At 48.8% G+C, this 21,543-nt stretch overlaps 1 protein-coding gene across 5 annotated transcripts in view; it reads left to right on the forward strand.

The window, feature by feature from the left end:
• LOC132008255 (tetraspanin-18) overlaps window positions 1-21,543 on the forward strand; it is a 178,025-nt gene that overhangs the window by 31,761 nt on the left and 124,721 nt on the right. The window lies entirely within an intron of this gene.

Genomic DNA, 21,543 nt, shown 5'->3' on the forward strand with positions numbered 1-21,543 from the left:
GTCATTTCTCTCATAGGGCCTTGTTTTTCTCACCAGTAGAATGGGTAGCAATGACTGGAATCTCTGTCCCAGGCCTTAGGGCCTCAATTTCTGAGGTTTCCAGCCCCAGGCTGAACCAGAGGAAGTGACGGGTGTGGTGAGGCAGCAGGGAGGCAGAGAGGGGGTGGGGGCTTGGGGAAGGTTGTGAAGAGGAAGGACATTGGAGGCTCTGAGGAGATTTGATTGCCAGCGTTAGCCAAAGGCTGCCTCAGACCCTCAGTGGAAAGACCACAGAGTCTGAGAGGCAGATGGACTATTTGAGGCCTGGCTGATGGGAGACCTCGGATCAACCAGCACCAACAGAACTTGGGCATGCCAGGCTCTGTGCTAGGCACAGGCCCTGCAGTGTCCATTCAGTCCTCATAACGGCCCCGTGGTCTTGACACCACAATCGCCTCCATCTTAGAGAGGAGAGAACTGGGCCTCAGAAATGTGAAGTGACTTGCTCAAGGTCACACAACAGCGAGTGAGATATGGTGGAGTTTTGAAGCCGTCTGAACGACCCTACAAGGCTCGTGTATTTTCCTTTGAGTGCCTCCATGACTTGAATCTTAAGGTTAACCAAATCCTTTAAGCCAGATCACCTCTTGAAATCACATCGCTTGAAAGGACATAAAAATGATTTGTTTCCTTATTCTGGATTTTTGGCTTTGACACTTGGGGCTCGTTGTGACGTCTCTGCAGGTCTTGGTTTTCTGATCTCTAAAATGGGAGCATCATGCTACCCAGGGGGGTGTTCTGGGGAGAAGATGAGATGAGGGAGGTACAGACCCTTCCTTAGCCACCCCCCACCACCGCCTTCCCACCCCAAGACTGCTGGTGCGAGGGTCGATGGGATGTACACACTGTGGGGTGCCGTACCCCACCATGTGATGGCATTTGTGGTTCCAGCTGCTTCTGGCACTGTGGTTGAGAAGCACTGGGTCACTTTCCCGGTCACTGATCTGATACCTGCCTCATCCTTTCTCTTCTGGAGTGTACCGCCTGCCGGCTGCGGTGTCTCAGGCCGGAACCCAAGGCATGGTGGCTGGCTCCCAGAGGCAGATAAGTGCAAGGCCAAACGGCCCTGGGTAGACAGTGGCTGGGGAGCTTGAGGCCTCCATGTCGTGCGGCTCACCCCACCCTGCCGGCTGCCTGGGCCAAAATCTCACCCGCAGCCTCCTGGCAGCCAGCCCTGCTCCCCACAGGAAGCCACTGGCTTATCACAGAGCCAGTATCCCGCACGCTTTTCTTAATCAGGAGAAGGCGCTGAAGCGAGTCAGGAAAAGCTTAACTTCCCCAGGACTTTTCTGCTGGGGATGTTTCTCCATCAGGGGAAAACCATGGGCCTCCGTGTACGAGAGGCAGGAACCTCTTTAGCACAGAGAAAAGCAGCCGGGGTGCTTTTGTTCTCGGTTTGCCTTCAGGAGGGTTGCAGGGGAGCAAAGCGATTCGGATTCACCACCCAACCCCCTCGTTAGCTAGGAAACAGATCGGTGTAGAGTCCCGGGGAAGGACAAAGAGGACCGTCACCGGGAGGCAGACAAGCATGTACCACTGTGGGAAATGTCTGCTGGCCTTTGGGGCCCGGACTGGTGGAGGCTGGGTCCCAGCTCCGCTTTTCGGGAGCTCTTTGACTCCCTTGAGTGATCTCGTGTCCAGAGTCTCCGTTTTTTCACCTGTCAAATGGGCAGATAGCATGCGCCTCACTGGGGGGCTGTGATGGGGAGGATCCTCCTGCTTGCTCTGAACAACAGAAGCGCCCTGGGATCATGTGGCCTCCCAAGGTGACCTCCTTGAAGAGGCTTGGGCTCTTAGGATGGACGAGTCGGGTGTTTGTGACCAAACAGGGAGGTTACCGTGGAGACACATACCTCTTTTTGCACGCGTGGTCTAAAAAAGGGCCAAGAGGGGGGCCTGGGTTGTGTCAGCTCTCTGTTCTGACACCCCGGCGTGTGGGGCACACCCCAGGTGTGGGTGTGAACAGTTCTTCCTGAGCCTTTATCCCGTGGTTTACACTTCCCTTCCGATGACATTTACAGGACCCTTTCTGTAGATAATCGTTGGTCCTCCCCACACCCCAAGATGTAGGTGTTAATAAGTTTTTTATAGGTGAGGATAGCTGGGATGCAGAGAAATTGTAAATTATTCTGGTTTCATGTCCAAAAAGCGGTCAGACTGGGACCTAAACACAGGCCTCCTATCCCAAGAATGCTGTGTTGGCCACAGCACCCACAGTGCCCTCAAATCTATCCCACGTGGCAGCCACCCTTCTACACCTACAAGGTCTACAGCCACTCCCCACAGCACCACGATGGCTTCCCACGTTGCCAGTGACAGCACTCGTAGACCCTCCGTGACTCCCCAGAGCACCCCCAGAGGCACCCATAGTATCCACAAGGCCCCCCACAGGACTCAGGGCATCACCCTGTCTCGCTCATTGTGGCCCTCCTCCTGCATTCTCCACCCAGCCTTGCATGGAATTCGGAGCTCTGGGAGAAAGAGGTCCCCTTGATGGTTTTAATCCCCCCAGCCAGCCCTCTCCAGCAGGCTGAGTGAGCTAGTGAAGGCAGTTTCCAGGAAGCTGGGGCTCTTTCCCATCCTGAGATCTGACAACAAGAAGCAGGTGGCAAGGATGGGATGACAGAAGCCTGGCTGCCCCAGGAGAACCTGTATCCAGGTTCCAGTTTATCTCCTTTTTCTTTTGTAGCTCACGCTTTTGAGTGTTACACCTAAAGATCTATGGCCATATCCAAGGTCAAAAAGATTTACCCCTTTGTTTTCTTCTAAGAGTTTTATGGTTTTTAGCTCTTATATGTAGGTCACAGGTCCATTTTGAGGTAAGTTGGGTATATGGTGTGAGGTAGGGGTCCAACTTCGTCCTTGGGCACGTGGTTATCCAGTTCTTCTAGCCCTGCTTATTGAAAGGGGCTTTTCCCATTGATTAGTCTTGGCGCTCTTATGGAAAATCAACTTGCCGTGGGGTCTAGGTTTGTTTCTGGGCTCTCAGTTCCATTCCATTTGTCTATGTGTCCTTAAGCCTTTACCATGCTGTTTTTGATTCTTATAGCTTTATATGTAATTCCTAGAGGACCCCTAGTCTATTCTAAAGATCCCTGGTGATTCTAATGTACCTCCTAATGTCCCTGGAACTTAAGAGGAAAATGAGGGTGGTTGGGAGACTTCCAGAATGATCTAAAGCAGTGCAACATAGAGAGGATGCCGCCCTGAGGGAAGCCGTGGTTATTGGGGTAAAGAGGTCATGATGGAATTGAGAGAAGTCAGGAAGGGAGATGTTCCGATCCTCCCCAATCCTGGAAAGACCTTGGAGATGCCAAAGGTGAGAGTGAAAGCCAGTGGTCCCGCTGAGCTTGATGAACCTCCTACCCACCCCCAGGATGATTTGGAGCAAGATCTGGATGCTAGTCACAGCTCTGTTCCCCTGCATGACCCCGAGCAGCTTGTTTGACATCACTAAGCCCCCTCACTGCCTCTATAAGGTGGATTGGTACCCTCTGCCCCTGGTGCAGAGGATTGAGTAGGGGTCAACAGGTCAGCTCTGCAAAGGTTGGGAGGGACTTGAAGACAACTGAATGCTTGGTGGAATCTCTACCCCATGGGACCAGGCAAATTGTTGTCAGTTTCCTGCCCACCTGTCTCTATGGACTTGTGGCGTGTAGCCTCCATTGTCACCTATGTTGTCTTGGGCTGCCCTGGGCAGGCTGTGACAGGTTCAAGTGTCTTATTCTGCTGCGCTCAAATGTATTTTCTGGTACCCTCCATTTGCTTGGCCACAGAGAAGAGGCATCACCCCCTTCCCTCCAGGCTGCTGTCCGGCATCCCCACTTCACACACTTTACCCTTTGATGGTGAAAGGTCATCACTACTGCTGCCTCCCTTCAATTATGCAGGTCTCGGTGCACTCCTGACTTCCTGTTCTCTTGACCCTTCTCTGAGAGGACTATAGCCTGAACTGGGCATTTTCACAGTTCAACCCTCAGAGCTGAGGCCAGAGCTCTGGCCATGTTCTGACCCCCGCCAAGGTGGGTGGAACCAGCCCCTCCCTCGGTCCAGACCTCATACTTCTGTTCATTCAGCCGACGCGGCATGGGGTCTGGTGATTCCCACGTCCCAGTTGGATTCAAGCTCTCATCTTTTCATTGGCTTTTGCTACATACATCATTTTCTACCTAGTATTTATAAATCAGGGGGCAGTTTCATGCAGGAGGGAAAGCGTAGCTTTGGCACTAGATGAACTTCGGGGCTGTTGTTTAGCTACTTATGAGCTCAGGCAGATGAACTCCGTTTGCTCTACTGTTACGTGAAGATAGTCCCTGCTGTTGTGGGCATTGTGGTCAAGATTCAATGAGATGATGAATCTCAGGTGTGTGGCCCATCACCTGGGAAGGAAGCAACATTCCAGAAAGGGTGGGTATCATTATGGAGTGCAAGGTGGGGTGTGAGCCTTGAGTTTCAGCCCAGGATGGAGCCCCAGCTGCCGGGCCTCCTCTCCCTCCTGGCTTCCCCGTCATGCTCTGGCAGGGACACGTGTGTGAGGGGACAGGATGACAGGTTCTCACCACCCCAGTTTCCTGCTCTCTCAGCCCAATGTCTGCCAGAACTTTCTGGCCTCAGGCCAGCCCTGTGTCCATATGTAACTCCTGACAGCAACCTGGTCTTTTTCTGCCCTCTTGGATCCTTTCCATCCCAAACCTTTTCCTTCCTTTCTTTTTCAAGTGTTTGAAATTTACACAAGAAGGTTCATCTGAGGGCCGGATGCAACCTTGTCCCTGGGAGGAGACAAAGCCTGTGGAGATTTTCCCGGGGAGATGCTCCCTCTCTCTGACATGGTTGGCTGTGAGAGTGAGGCCAGACAGACCCCTACGTTCTGTGGGCTCTTCAGCGTCATGGAGAGATACTAATAAGTCTTCATTTTCCTCATCTAAAGACAGAGCAAATCATTGCTCTTCTGCTCCTGCCACAAAACTGAGCAGAATGTGCCCTTAAGAAGCTTTATTATTAAAAAAGAAAAAAAGAAAAGAAGCTTTATTATTATTGTTGTTGTTGTTTTAGTGGTGACCTATATTCACACTATGAATCACAGCTGAAGCACTATCAAATGGCCAGACATGACGAAGAGGGAGGAATAGGAACACCGTCATCAGATGCCTGTCAGCAACAGAGAGGGAAAGTGACTTGCTCAAGGTCACACAGCTATTAGGTATTAGGTATGTCAAGGTCACATAGCTATTAGGTATGTCTTTCTCCTTCCCACTGGGTCTGGTGATCACTCTGCTGTGCCCTGCTGCCTCTTTTATTAATTCAGAATGTGAAATAATATATTATCATTAACAGCCTAAAAAAATAAAAGGGAAAAGCCCAGATCAGCCGGCAGTGCTGTTGTCTTAGCTGGGGTTTGGTTTAATGACCGGCCCAGAGCTGCTGATGTGAGAAGAAATGAGTGACATCCTCCCCTTGGGCCTTGGGGGTCGCCAAGGTGTCTCTCTCCCTGGGGTCTGGGCAGGGTTCTGTTAGGATAGAAGGGCACTGTGGGATGGAGGAAGGAGAGTGAACTCTGGACCCTGAAGGATTTTTTTTATTTAATATATATTTTTTTAAATTTAAAAGATTTTATTTATTTATTTGACAGACAAAGATCTCAAGTAGGCAGAGAGGCAGGTAGAGAGAGAGGAGGAAGCAGGCTCTCTGCTGAGCAGAGAGCCGGAAGCAGGGCTTGATCCCAGGACCCCAGGACCATGACCTGAGCAGAGGCTTAATCCACTGAGCCACCCAGGCGCCCCAGGACTTTTTTTTAAATAGACTTTATCTTCTAGAGCAGTCTGAGGTTCACAGTAAAACTGAGGGAAAGTGTAGAGAGTTCTCACATTCTCACTCACCTGCTGCTTCCCCACTGTGGACAACCCACACCACAGAAGCCGCACTGACACGTTCTTACCACCCGAAGCCCGGAGCTGGCGTTCCAGTTCACTGCTGGGGGCGTGCCTTCATTCTGTGGGTTGGGACAAATGTGTAATGACATGTAGCCACCACGATCGTGTCCTACAGAATCGTTTCACTGCCCTACAAGTCCTCTGTACTCTGCCAGTTCATCCCTTCCTCCCCGCTAAGCGCTGATCTTTCTTTTGTCTCCATAGTTTTGCCTTTTCCAGAATGTCCTATCGTTAGAATCATACAGGATGCAGCTTTTTCAGAATGGCTTTCTTTCACTTAGAAATATGCATTTAAGGGGCACCTGGGTGGCTCAGTCAGTTAAGTGTCTGACTTTTGGTTTCGGCTCAGGTTGTGATCTCGGGGTCCTGAGATCGATCCCCGCATCTGGCTCTCGGCTCAGCAGGAAGGCTGCTGGAGGATTCTCTCCCTCTGCCCCTCCCCACTTCCGGTGGTTACTTGCTTGCGTGAGTGTGTGCTCTCTCTCAAATAAATAAATACATCGTAAAACAAAACAAAACAAAACAAAACAAAAAGAAAAACGCCTTTAAGAAATATGCCTCCATGTCTTCTCATGACTCGACTACTCATTTTTGCCCCAAGTTTTTTATTTTAGTAAAATATACATAACGTATCATTTACTGCTTTCACCATTTTCAAGTGTACAGTTTAGAGGTACTAAATACGTTCACATTATTGTGCAGCCATTCCCCGCCATCCATTCCCTGGACTCCTTTCATCTTGTAAAACTGAAACTCTAAACCCGTTGAACACTAACGCCCTATTCCCCTTTCCTCCCAGCCCCTGGCAACCCCCCTTCTTCTTCCTGGCTCTGTGATTTGGAGTCCTCTGAGTGTACCTTATATAAATGGAATCACACAGTACTTGTGTGTTGGGATTATTTTGTGTGTGTGCAGGTGCATGTGTGTGCACGTGCGTGTGTCCCTGGATTATTTCGCTTCACATAATGTCCTCGACATCCGTCATACTGTAGCAGGTGTCAGAATTTTCACGCTGAATATTTCAATGTCTGGATGTACCCAAGCTTATTTATCCATTCACCTGCCGAAGGACAACTTGGTTGCTTCCAAAGGAAGAATAAAGCTGCCCTAAACATCTGCATGTAGGTTTGGGTCTGTAGGTTTCTTTTCTTTGTCTGGATTTGGTATTAGGATACTGCTGGTTTCGTAGATTGAGTTAGAATGCATTTCTTCTGCTTGTCTCTTCCGGAAGAGATTTCTGAGAATTGGTACCCATTCTTCCTATTATGTTTGGTAGAACTCACCAGTGAATCTGGCCTGTTTTCTGTTTTGAAAAGTTATTTGTTATTAGTTCAATGTATTTAATAGATCCAGGCCTATTAAGTTGTCTGTTCTTGTATGAGTTTGGGCAGATTGTGTCTTTCCAGGACTTGATCTATTTCATTCAAGTTATCAAATTTATGGACCTAGAATCAGTAATTGTATTCTTTTCTTATCCTTCTAACGTTCATGGGAACTCTGGCGATGTCTGCTCTTTTGGTTTTGATATTAGTCATTTGTGTCTTCTCTCTTATATTCTTAGTCAGCCTGGCTAGAGGCTCGTTGATTTTACCAATATTCTCAAAGAACCAGCTCTTGATTTGTTGATTTTTTTTCTATTGATTTCCTGTCCTATGGAGCCCATGTTTTGATTGTAGATCTATTACCGTCTCAGGGATCTTGAGAGTAAATCCCTTCTGTTCTCTGATTCTTAGCTTCCATATCTGCACAATGGGCATGGTGACGTCACCTAGCCCAGAGTTAGTTTGAAGGCGAATAGCAAATTTGAGCCCACATTCATTGATTCACAAGTACATGTTCAGTCCCTGTTGTGTAGCCAGTACTGTGCTACATGCTGAGATCGTAGTGAACAAAACAGCCAGGTCTCCATCCTCGTGGTGCTTATCTTCAGTTTGAGGAGAGAGAGAGACCAATAAATAAACTGAACGTCAGGCAGCATGAGATGCAGGAAGGGACAGATTGGCCACAGGTTTACTGTTTCAAGGAAGGGGCTCTGGGAAGGTCTTCCTGATCAGATATCTTTTGAGCAGAGACCTGAACACAGTGAAGCTCTGACTTGCATCTAGGGGAGAAGCCTTCCTGGTGAAGGGAACAGCAAGAGTCAGGACCATTAGGCAGGTGGGTGTCTGACATGTTGGAGCACCAGCGAGGGGGTCACCGTGCTGGAGTGAGGCTGGCGTGGAAGCAGAGGAACCGCCAGCTGGAGTGAGGGCTTTGCATTTTGATCCTAAGTGTGATGGGAACCCAGTAAGCATACAAGAGACAGGATGCAACTGACGTGTTACCAAGATCACTCTGACTGGGTGGAGAACAGGCCATACGTAGGGGACAGGGAGGGGAGACTGATGTTAGAATCCGGGCATGAGAGGAGGTGATCTGGAAAGGCAAAATGGTGGCAGAGGTTCTGAGAAGCTCAAACATTCGGGATGCATTTTGAAAGTAGAGCTGACAGAACCACTGATGGGTTAGATGGGGTTGGAGAGGAGTTGGGGATAACCATAGAGTTTGTGCCTCTAGATGGGAGTCTTGGGTGGGCTAGGCTTTGGTTGGATGGGAAGGGAGAACATACGGACTTCTGTTTTGGGGCATTTTAAGTTGAAGCTCTTACGAGCCATCCAAATGGCAAGTGGCAAGGATGTGGATGGAGGTACACACCTAGAGTTCAGGGTTGAGGTCAGGGCTGGAGAGACCAATTTGGAAGCCATAGTTTATTAAAGAGAGTATTTCAAACCCCAGGCCTTAATGAGATCATCTAGGGTGTGAGCATAGATGGAGAAAATGGAAGGGGATGCAGAGTTTTTGGAGACCTGGGAAGTTGCCCATTCATGGCTCTCTGGAGCTGCCCAGTGAGTGGCCCATGCCGGACACTAGAACAGACGGATCTTATTTTCACAGTGTCCTGGGAGCTCTTGAGTGGCACGGAATGAGGAAGAGATTGCAGTTCTGAGAGCAAGACCTGGGCATAGTGCCTGCTCTGAAGGAAAGCCCTGTAAAGCTGTCAATGCTTGACATAAAATAGAACAGCAGCGGCTGGGTATTTGACACTCAAGGAAGAGTGTGCCTCCTGTAAGCCACAAAATTATTTTTGGTAATAACAATGAAATAAAATTAATTCTCATAATAGCTGGACAAGAAACACAGAGAGTGAAACTTTCCTTTTAGCAGACTTCATGGATACAACCAGGCCAATTGACAAACATTAGAGCACAAAAAGGGGAAAAGTAATGGGTTCACACTTTTTAATTACATTAATGGATATCTTGAAAAAGAAAGACATACTCAGGGAAAGTTCGAAAAGAGTGAACTCCACACAGTCTGGAGGATGACCTGCGCAGACATGGCAGCAGTGGTGATGGAGCCAGTTTCTTTGTCTTCATCCTCACAATCACTATGCTATCATTGGTTAGTTCAAATCTACTGTTTGCATGGGAGAATAGCTAGTGGCATAGGAGTAGGAGATGAAAACCCCAGAGATTCTGAATCCTTATTCTTGAAATGAATGTGCTTAGCAGAATCAGCTTGCACTGGGTCTGGCTCTATAAGTGGTGTTCTTTGAACCAACTTCCATGTAAACACAGTGCCTATTAAGCTCTAAGTTATGAAAATGTGCTCATTTGAAGCTTACATACATATTTTTTTTTTTACCACACACATATTGTTAAAACTCACCTAAGACATTGATGAAAGATAGTAAAGGCAACACAAACAAATGGAAAGATATACCATGCTCATGGATTGGTAGAATTAATATTAAGATGTCCATACTAAACAAGGCCATCTACAGATTTAATGTGTTCCCTATCAAAATACCAATAGTTTATTTCACAGAACTAGAACAAATAATCCTAAAATTTGCATGGAACTACAAAGACCCTGAATTGCAAAGCAATCTTAAGGAAGAACAAAGTTGGAGTTATTACAATCACAGATTTCAAGATGTACTTCGAAACTGTAATAAAAAAGATTTGCTGCTGGCACAAAAATAGACAAGTAGATCAATGGAACAGAGTAGAGATCCCAAAGTATCCAAAATCTACAAAGAACTTTTCAAACTCAACACCTAAAGAATAAATAATCCAGTCAAGAAATGGGCAGAAGACACGGACAGACATTTCTCCAAAGAAGTCATACAAATGGCCAACAGATGCATGAAAAAAGTGCTCAACAACACTCAGCAGCAGGGAAATTCAAATCAAAACCACAGTGAGATACCACCTCACACCAGTTAGAATGGTCAGGAAATGACAGAAATTGGCAAGGATGCAGAAAAAGGGGAACCCTCCTGTGCTGTTGGTGGGAATGCAAGCTGGTGCAGCATAGAGGTTCCTCAAGAAGGTGAAAATAGAGCTACCCTATGACCCAGCAACTGCACTACTAGGGGTTTACCCCAAACCCCTATAACCGTAGTGATCCAGAGGCGCACCGGCACCCCAATGTTTATAGAAACAGTGTCCACAATAGTGAAACTACGGAAAGATCCCAGATGTCCCCAATAGATGAATGCATAAAGAAGATGTGGTATCTATCTATCTATCTATCTATCTGGCTTATCTATCCACACAATGGACTATTACTCAGCCATCAGAAAATGAAATATTGCCATTTGAAATGACGTGGATGGAACTGGAGGGTATTATACTAAGTGAAATAAGTCAATCAGAGAAAGACAATTATCATATGATCTCACTGATATGTGGAATTTAAGAAACAAAACAGAGGGACATAGGGAAAGGAGGGAAAAATAAAACAAGAGGAGATCAGAGAGGGAGACAAACCATAGAAGACCCTGAATCACAGGAAACAAACTGAGGGTTGCTGAAGGGGAGAGGGGTGGGGGATGGGGTCACTGGGGGATGGGCATTAGGGAGGGCACGTGATGTAATGAGCACTGGGTGTTATATATTGAACTCTACCTCTGAAACTAATAATACATTATATGTTAATTAATTGAATTTAAATTAAAAAAAGAACAGAGAGCCCAAAAATAAACCCACACTTATATGGTCAATGAATCTATGACAAAGGAGGCAAGAATATACAATGGGGAAAAGCCAGTGTCTTCAACAATGGTGTTGCAGAAACTGGACAGCTACATGCAAATGAATGAGATGGGTCCACTTTCTTACACCACACCCAAAAATAAGTTCAAAATGGATTAGAGACCCAAAGGTGAGGCCTGAAACCAAAAGGCTCAAAGAAATCATAGTCAGTAATCTCTCTGACATTGGCCTTAGCAACTTTTTTATGGATCTGTCTCCTCAGGCCGGGTGGGGGGGGGGGGTAGTGGAACAAAAACAAAAACAAACTATTGGGACAACACAAAAATAAAAAAAGCTTTTTTCACACAGCCAAGAAAACCATCCATGAAACGACAAGGCAGCCTCCTGAATGAGAAAAGGTATTTACAAATAATATATTTGATAAGGGGTTCACATCAAAAAGACATAAAGAATTTATAAAAATGAATACCAGAGAAACAACTATTCTGATTTCAAAAATGGGCAGAGAAACTGAATAGGCTTTTTCCAGAGAAGGCATACTGATGGCCAGCGGACGCATGAAAAGATGCTTGATCTCACTCATCGTGCAGGACACGCAGATCCCAACCCCAGTGAGACATCAGCTCACAACCAGTCAAAATGGCTACTATCAGGAAGACAAGAAACAGCAAGGGTTGGCGAGGATGTGGAGAAAGCAGAACCGTCATGCCCTGTTGGGGGGAATGCAGACTGGGGGCAAGCACTCCGGAAAACACTATGGAGGTTCTTCAGAAAATTACTGGTAGAAATGCCATGTGATCTAGTGATTGCCCTACTGGGTGTTGACCCAAAGAGTATACAAACACTGCTTTGGAAAGATGTCTGCCGCCCTGTGTCCACAGCAGCATGATTTGCCATAGCCAAGATATGGAGGCGACCTAAGTGTCTACTGACAGATGAGTGGATAAAGAGGATGTGGGGTGTGTGTGTGTGTGTGCGCACACGCATACGCGCTGGACTATCACGCAGTCACTAAAAAGAATGAGCGCTCCCTTCTGCAACAGCGTGGCTGGATCTAGAGGGCGGTATGCTGGGTGAGAGACGTCAGAGAAGAGCAAACAGCACACATTCTCTCTCACACGTGGAATCTAAAAACAAACAAACGCAAGCAGAAGCAGCCACAGACTCATGAATCTGGAGAACAAACCAGAGGAGGCCAGTGGGGACGGGGTTGGGGATGGGCAAGAGGTGAAGGGGGTTCAGAGGTACAGACCCCTTGTTGGGAATAAATAAGTTACGGGGATGGAAACCAGTCCAGTTGTAGAGGAAAGATGGGAACTCAGAACGACCACAGCAGTTGTTAGAACATCAAAGTTTTTTTTTTTTGTTTTTTGTTTTTTTCCCAAGGCAGAACGATTTATCCCTGACACTGTTTAGAATCCTCAGCTTTTGGTTGGTTTTCTGATGGTTTTTAAATACCCTACAAACAATTCGTGCCCTAGTACCCACACCTTGCCCCAACCGCTCCCACTGGACACCAGTAGGGAGGTGTTTTCCAAGAGGGTGTTGCTGGGAGGGGCTGTGAGGAGACTGGAATGTTCTGGAGGAGACGTGGTGGTGGCGCCTCCTGTGTGATGGGGTAGTGTGCAGGCGGGATTGGGGTAGACAGGCCTTCCAGGTGTCCAGGGTAGGCTGAGGCAGGAGGTGGGGCAGAACCCGAGCAGGTAGGTATTTGGCTCATCGGTTTCTGAGAACCGGCTGTGTACGGTGTCCGGCATTCTAGAAAGCTCTATCCTTCCGATGGCGGTCTCCCTGGTGGCTATGAGGCTGTCTCCCTCCTGGGGACGCGTCCAGCCCTGCTTGGTGAGATCCCTGCCCTGCCTCCCTCCTTCTCACTCCTTCTGTTCCTTTTCCACAGAGCGGTCTGCGGAGGCAGCCGTTCTAATGAAAAACCTCATAAATACCGAGAGATAAAAATCCAGGGCTTTTGGGTTTTATTTCTGCCGAGACTCCCCGGAGAGCCTTTTAGGTAGGAAATGTCCCTTTGGAGCTGAGATTTTCTTCCAGACATCAAAGGCAGGACTTCTTAGGAACACAACATCTGTTTAAACTGGACTTGAACCAAGAGGCAAGTGTGTCCCGTGAGAGAGGGCCGGGACAGAGCAGAGGGTGCAGAATCTGCTTTCTGTCCCTGCGGGGAGCTCCCTTGGACCTGTCCCTGTGAGCTGCAGTGGGTCCCTGTGCTGGGTGAATGCAAGAGGGCTGGGACGCAGGGGGCCTCAGACCCGAGGCTGGGCTTTGTGCTGCTGGCTGTCCAAACAGCACCCAGGCCTGCAGGGACCTCCCCACCCAGGATGGGTAACGAGGACCCCTGGGGCAGTAGAGTCTGGCTCCCCCAGTCTGGGAGGTCCTGTGGCCCTCAGAAGTGCTCAGAAGTCCCCCCACTCTCCTTCCCTCCCCCCCTTGCCTTTCCCTTCTCCCTCGCTCCGTCATTAACTAAACACCCTCTTGGATACAGAGATGAAAAATTCTCCAAGTGCCCCCCATTTCAATGAACTTGAAATCTGATCGAACCACCCAATACTCCCAAAGATAAGAGAAGTGGAGCCCTTGGTGTGCGTGTGTGCGCTGTTATTGTTAAGACAATAAAACAATGTTACAGAGCTTGGGAAAGGAGGGAAGAGACATCATTCAGATCCCCCGTCTCCCCACCCCAGGACAAGAGGCCCATTTGTTTCCTGCTTTTGTTCCCACTCAGGCTCGTGGTCTGCAGAGGTACCTCCAGAGCAGGTCGGCTGGGCTTCCTGCTTGTTTTCCGCTCCCATCAACCCCGCTGCACAACAGCTCTGTGGACTCCTCCCAGAGCAGCCCTGGCCTGGGCGCCCCCCTCCCCGACCACCGCCAGCTGTGGGCTCCCACTGCCCACTGTTAGCTGTGTGCCCCCTGGAACGGGTTGCTACAGGGCTTGTAGCAAACAAAGCCACAGGCTGCCCAGTTAATGGGAACTGTGTGTAGACAGCGAAGGATTCTTTTGGTTTAAGTGTGTCCCATCCATATTAGCGGGATGCTCAAGGAATCCAGTCCCTGTGGTTCACGCTAAGAACATCCCTTCTCCAGCCTCTTTCTGGAAGCTTCCAGTGACTGCAGAGGTTTGCTCTCTGCCAGGGGGAGAAGGCGAGGGAGATGTTCCCCTGGGACCCCGTGGAGCTGCTTCTGAGGGAGCCCACCACCAGCGTCTTCGGCAGTGATGAGTATAAGCAATCGCTTCTTGCCTTGTCCGAGGACGTAATAGGTTGGAGGGTGCTGAGACAAGGCTTAGACCCACAGAGGTTTCTGACATCTTTCTCTCCATCAATGAACTTATTTTTTATTCCAACTTATTTTTTTATTCCAAGGCAGCTTAAGGGTGATAAAAATATACATCTACACGGCAGACAGTAAGATGCAAAGTGATTGACTGCGGAGCAGAAAGACAGTGTTGCCTTGTGGTTAAATGGATTTTCTGTTTAACTGAGGGTTAAGTAGAAAACTCGTTTGGATTCAACCTCTGTTGTTGCAAATCTTTCTAAAATGTATTAGACTGCTCCCTGGTTTTCCTAAGTGCACCATAATGACCATAATTGAATCTCTTTGCTGGCCCAGCCTCCTGGGGGGCTTCGAGCGGCGCTGTTGTAAATGTCAGTCCTCTATGTGCAGCTGGTGCTTGGGCTTGAGAGCCTGAGGCGGGGGTTGTGTGCTTTGTGGTGGCCGTTCACATCGGCTGCCACCTTTCTCTTCCCAGCCACCTGGGCGAGGTGGGGCTCAGGGAGGCACCTCTGATGGACGTGGAAATTGAGGTCTGCCTGGTGAAGGAAACTGCTCCCAGTCTGTGCAGCTAATAGAGAATCTGAGCTTGAAGGTGGCAGAAGTAGCTGTGATGAGTTGGCCTGGATTTGAAAGCCAGCCTGCCAGAAGACCATTAGGATTCATGAGCCTCAGTTTCTTAATCTGTGAATTGGGCATAATAACCTCAATAAAACCTCTGGAATAACCTTCCAGAGCAGCTGTTGAGATGAAGTAAGGTAATTATGCACGTGGGTTGCACACCAGCACCCGTGTGTGTGTGTGTGTGTGTGTGTGTGTATGTATATATATATACATACATATATATATATATATGTATGTATATATATATACATACACATATATGTGTGTATGTATATATATATAATTATTATTTTTTAATGGCATGCACAGGGATGCATGGGTGGCTCAGTTGTTTGGGCATCTGACTCTTGATTTGAGGTTGAGGTGTGGTCTTGGGGTGGTGGGATCAAGCCCCCCACATTGGGCTCCATGCTCAGTGTGGAGTCTGCTTGTCCCTCTCTGTTTTCCCATCTGTAAAATGGGGATGATAAATAGGCCCCTGCCACCTCTGGCTGCCATGAAGATTAAAAGCAAACGAGCTCCTCCACGGGCAAGTGCTCTTAAGAGGTTTGCCATTGTCATTCTGGGAGTCGATTAAGTGAGTCCGGACTATCCTCACTCTCCTGCATTTGGTTCATGTCCTGAGCCCATCGACAGGGTTGGGCCTCGGCTCCAAGCTCCCAGTTGGTGCTGCAGAAGCTTGCGCTATCAGCTGGGAAAGGAGAGTGCCCCACACACCCTGAGCCTGCTTCCTGCTGCCATCTGGATGTTTACCCTGCCCTGTGTGCTTTGAGAAGATGCTGAAGGGAGCTGTGGGTTATTCAGGACGGACCTGGTTACCACTGCCCCAGGGACACTGGCCCCCATACGGCGTGTCTGTCTCGGACCTTCAGTGTCCCTCTCCATAGGTCATACATCTCTAGCATTTCTGGGAACCATTTGTTTTTTCCTTAACAAGGGATCCACTGGGAACACAAAGGCCTCTCTGTGTGTGACCTGTGGACCCTCCACGGGGCGCCCGGGTGTTTGGGGTATGGGGCTGGGGAGCACACTCGGTCAAGCCCATGCTTGGCAAATGAGGCCACCTGTTCTGGCCTCTACGCCATGGGGTCGGCAACTCCCCGGCAAACCCACTTCTGCTCTGGAGAGACCCCCCCACCACCTCCCAGTGAAAGTGGGGGTTGTTCTCCCGGTCACCCACTTCTGGACACCCTCTAGGACTGTGGCGGGCGGTGAGGGGTACAACTAAATAAATAATCACCCTGCTATTCTAGGACAGGAAGAACAGCCTGCGTGCCAAGCCCCTGGGTAGACCAGTTTATTTATGCATTTATCTTTAATGGGAAGGCTAAGAGGACTTGCGTGGTTTGTGAATATTTACAGGCACATTACCTACAGGGAGGAAATGAATTCATTCTCTCTCCTCTCCCACTGTTAACAGATCACGCTGTGGTTCCCCGCCGCCTGCCTCCCACATCCCTCCCCTTTCTTCCTTGCCCCGCTTCTAATCTTTATACCAGCTCCAGAAGAGAGGGCTGGGTGAAGGTGTCAGTGTAATTCCCCGTGCATTTATTGAGCACCTACTGTATTCCAACCCCGGTTCAGGAGCTGGGAGAGAGCACTGTGTCTCCGTATGGAGGGGGGTTGTGGACAAAGAACAGTGGAGCTCTGAGGAGGAGCCCCTCACTTGGTGACCCACAGGGGGCTGGGGAGTGGGCATGATGGGCTGTCGGTAGGACTCCGGGGAAGGCTGGGCAGAGGGGCTGCCACAAGTCCTGAGCCTTGAAGGATTTTTAACCTCCTGAAGAAAGGGTAGCTCTGGCAGAGGGAGGTGCACAAAGCCAAAAAGGTGTGAACCAGGGGTCTTCCTGGGAGTGGGGTGTCTTCTGGTGGCTTAGAGCATAGTGCTATGGAAGGAGGAGGAGGGGCTAGAAATGTGGGTTGGGCCATATCATTCCTCTTTTTGAGGGGCGTGGGCAAGGGGGCTACCAAACATGGAAGAAGGGCTGCCTCGTTTCCACAGCTAGCCAGGCTGACAACTCTCCCGTTGTCACGGACTAAGTTGGAAAATAATGGCCTCTTACAGAGGTGCACACTAATGCTTGGTGAGTGAGTTCTCACTAACCAGCCCTCGGAAGGGAAGTGGGGGCCTTGGCAATGGGTTTGTGATGATGAAGTGCCATCGTCTCTCCAGGCCTCAGTTTTCTCACCTGGGAAGTGGGGAGAGGGCTGGCCCACTTGATCTCTGAGGAAGTTTTCGGTGCCGGCCACCCTGCATTTGTCAATCCGCTCCTTCGATCATTCTCCGCACAGAGCGTTGTCACTAGGAATATATTCCTGGGAATACACTGGCCAGCCGGGCAGCCGAGACCTTCCCTCAGTCCTGGTCTGAGTTGATGGTCCTCTGGTTTGTGGTTCTCAGAATCTTGACTGTGGACATCTGTTTGACTAAGAGTAGGGCTGGCCTTGACTGTCCCAAACAGCGGGCAGTGGCTGTCTGTCCAGTGGGCGAGGGCATGGGCGACCCTTGGGACATCCTTGCAGAGGCCCAGCCCGATGCTCTCAGGTCCAGTCTGGGCAGTGGAGCTCAGCCCAGGGGAGGACTTGGTCAGGCCACTGTGGGCCTCGTGATGGCCACAGGCTCACTGTGTCTGTCCTGGAAGCCTGCCTGGGCTTTTCTCTGCAGAGAGAAGTCCCTTTGTGCTCACTTTGCTTCTAGCTTTGCATGTTCCTCCTCAACCTTCCTCCTCCCCACCTCAGTTTCCCTGTGGGCTCTGTCCTCAGTTTACTCATGCAATGTAAGACCGGCCCTTCACCCCCAGGATTCTGCAGTGGGGCCAGAGAGAGAGTGGAAATTCCAGAACCGTTGAGAGCCTCCTTGGCTGTCCTCAGATGCTTAGAAAAGCACTGTGCCCTTTTTGTGTCCAGACAGGGCCCTTCTTTGACCTGCTATGGGCAGGAGGGAGTGGGCAGGGCAGCTGGGTCAGATCCTAAGAAAGTTAATAAGGGGACAGTGACCTTCCCAGGTTGGGAGCCTTCAGGATCAGGGCTGTGGTTAAAACTAGTCCCCCCAGGGAGTGAACGGAGCACACTATGGCGGCCTTGCTAAGACCCGGACTGCCTCCAACGGCTTCAAAGTGCCCACCCTGGCTTCCTGCATACCATGCCTTCCCTCTCACTTTTGCGTGCATCTGCCTACCTGCATACCTCCTCCACCCTCCTGCTCACACCCGCAGACTCCTGCACACACCCATCCATGCCACACTTTCACACCCTACCCATACCTCTCCTACGCCCCTATCCCCATTCCCACTTAGCATCCCCATGTCCTTGGCTATGCACACTCCTTCCTTCCTACAGATCCCCTCACTCCAAAGTGTCCTCTCCGCCCTCCCCACCACACACACACACACACACACACACACACACACACACACACACACCAGACTTCTGGATGGTCTTGCTTATTCCCCAGCTCCAGGCCTACAGAACTCTGGATTAGTTGGGACCCCTTGACCCAAATGCCAAGCCCAGCAAAGGCTCCAGGGAAAGTGGGGAGATTGAGTCAGGGAATAATCTCGGGCTCTGTGCAAATGCCTTCTGAAGCTGGCTGTGTTTCCTACCTCCTCCGGTTTCATTCATTCATTCATTATTCATTCATTCATTCATTCATTCACTTATTCATTCATTCCTTCCCTCCAGTCTATATTGATTGCAGCAAACCAGGCATTTCCTTCATGATTCTGAGGTCTGTTAAGGAGAAAATGGCATGATGCAGAAGCTCTGGAATCCAGTTCCTGCCGAGTGGTACACTGTATGGCCTTCGTCATGTCATGTCATCTCTGAGCTCCAATTCCCCCCCTTGTAGAATGGGGATCCCAATGCTTCAATCTCAGGAAGGGCTCTTGGCCCTGCGGATGGCAGCCACAAGCCCCAACTTGGGAACTTCCATGTCCCTCTTCAAGACCCTGCTTCCAGCAGGGGCAGAATGGGGCCAAGCAAATGCCTGCAACCTGCCAGCTTCCTAGGGCTGGAGTGACAAGTGGGGGACATTGGTGAAGAGTTTTGGCATTCTGGCGGGTCTTTGAGCCTGTCGGTGGAATGCCTGCTTTTTAGGTTAAGGTTGGTTGTGTCGTTCTTCTGTCTGTTGAAGAGAAAGCGAGTGAGATGGGACAGGGCTATGACACACATTAAGGAGATTGGCTGCTCTTGGGGTTTGTGCAAAAGGTAACAAACGTGGCCAGAAACTAGCAGCTCAGGCATCATGCGGCTGTGCCAGAGGCCTGTAGGAAAGAGGCAGTGAGGCCTGGAGCGGGCTAGGGGAAACCTTGCCAGTGTCTGCACCCTGGGCCTTGCTGGAGGCCAGCCCACAGTCACCAGAGTCCACTTGGAGACCATCCCCTGCCTCACCTGGCTCCCCGCCAGGGACTCCTCAATGTAGATCCTAGTGTTGAGGCTACCAGGGGCTAGGACAGTGGGGAGCCAAGAGGTGGCTGAGTGACTGTTTCTTTTTTTAAATACTGTAACATTTTTTGTTGGTCATTGGAAAAGGTGAGGTTAACTTCTGGAGAAGTGTGACACATGAACACACACACACATACATAATGACTGTTGGCTCCCAGGAGGATGGGACACTATTTTCCTGGCCTTTGTTGTTCAGAGGCTGTAATAGCACATAGTAGGGGTCAACAGATCTTTGGGGGATGATGAATGAAAGGAAACCTTCCAGCAGCCTGTGCGTGCCTCTCTCTCTCTCTGCTCCCACGTCCCTGGCATGCTTGGTAACAATGCCAGACTGTAGGGCTTTTTGAAAATGGGAGAGTAGAAGAGATGTCCTTGAAGGGTACAAATAAATCCTAGAGATCTGATGCACAGAATTGTGAATATGGACAACAAGATTGCATCAGCGTCAAAAAAACAGCTAAGAGACTAGACTGTAACTACTTCCACCATGAGAAAGAAGGGAGGATTATGTGAGTTGATATGTTACTGTCTATAAATGTATCCCATCTGGGCGCCTGGGTGGCTCAGTCGGTTGGGTGTCTGCCTTCGGCTCAGGTTATGATCTCAGGATCCTGGGATCAAGCCTCGCCTTGGGCTCTCTGCTCATTGGGGAGCCTGCTTCTCCCTCTATCTGCTGCTCCCCCTGCTTGTGCGCTCTCTCTATCAAATAAATAAATGAAATCTTTAAAAAAATAATAAAAAATAAATAAATGTATCATATCAATGTGTTGTGGCCCTTACCTTTACACAATATTGCAAGTTAAATATATTATAAATATATTATAAATATAAATAAATAAATAAATGAACAGAAGCATGTCTTAAAAATTAATTAAAAAATAGTTAACATACTCTTATTTTTTTTTTTTTGCAAGTTTTTCTTTTAATTCCAGTTAGTCAATATCCAGTGTGATTGTATTTGTTGCAGGGGTACGAGATAGTGATTCAACACTTAACATCCATCACCTAGGTTGATAGGGAGACCCTATCAACCTACACCCAGAAACTTCTTCTCTTTTCCCCCTGGAAGGAACTACAAACTTCATTGAGGCACAATTGACATCCAGTCCATCCACTGCATTTCGATGACGTATATACCCATGTAATCCACATTCCCGGTGAGATAACACTCCCTCTGGCTCCTTCCCAGGCAACTGCAGATCTGCTTTGTCTCACTGTAGATTAGCTCTGCCTGTTCTAGAACTTCCTAGACATGGCCCACTTCTACCGTGCTTGCTCTGGTGTCTGACTTCCTTCACTCGGCTGAATGTTTTGGAGTTTCACCCGTGTTGTTGCCTACGTGAGTAGCTCATTACTTTTGACCCCTGCATGGTGTTCAATCCTAGAGTTGTCTGTGTATACACATAAAATTATTTGTTTATCCATTCATCCTTGGATGGCATTTGGATGTTCCCAATCTTGGGCTGCTTTATAATCAACTTACATGAACATTCATTCAAGTACAAGCCTTTGTGTGGACTCATGCCTTTTTTTTTTTTTTTTTTTTCCTTCTTGGATGAATACTTTGGAGTAAAATGATTGCATCATACAGTAGGTATGTGTTTGATTTCTAAGGAACCGCCATACTGTTTTCTAGAACAGTCGTCCTGGGGTCCACCTCCTCCGGCCAGGTGTGAGAGTCTGGGGTCCTCTGCAGCCTGCTCTATATGTAGTGTAGTCACGGTCAGCTTTTTCACTTCGGCCGCTCTGTAGTTGTGCGGTGTTCTCTTACTGTGGTTTTAACTTACACTTGCATGTCCGGTGATGACGTTGGGCACTTGACTGTTATTTGAATATCTACTTTTGTGAGATAGCCATTCAAGTCCTTGGGCCAGGTTTGATTGGGTTGTTTCTTTTTATTATAGAGTGGAGGGAATTCTGTAATTCTTAGAAGAAAACATCACAGAATATCTCTGTGGCCTTCTGGTAGGAAAAGGTGTCTTAGATGGGACATTAGTAATAGTAACTCTAACAGGGCAATTTGAAAAATTGGCCTTCACTGAGGTGTAAAGTTCTGCTCATCCAAAGAAACTGCGAAGAAAACGAATAGGATGGGGGCGCCTGGGTGGTTCAGTGAGTTAAGCATCTGCCTTTGGCTCAGGTCAGGATCCCAGGGTCCTGGGATCGAGCCCTGCATCAGGCTCTTT

The sequence above is a fragment of the Mustela nigripes genome, unplaced genomic scaffold (genome assembly GCF_022355385.1).
Source record: "Mustela nigripes isolate SB6536 unplaced genomic scaffold, MUSNIG.SB6536 HiC_scaffold_76, whole genome shotgun sequence".
NCBI classification, from domain to species: Eukaryota; Metazoa; Chordata; class Mammalia; order Carnivora; family Mustelidae; genus Mustela; species Mustela nigripes.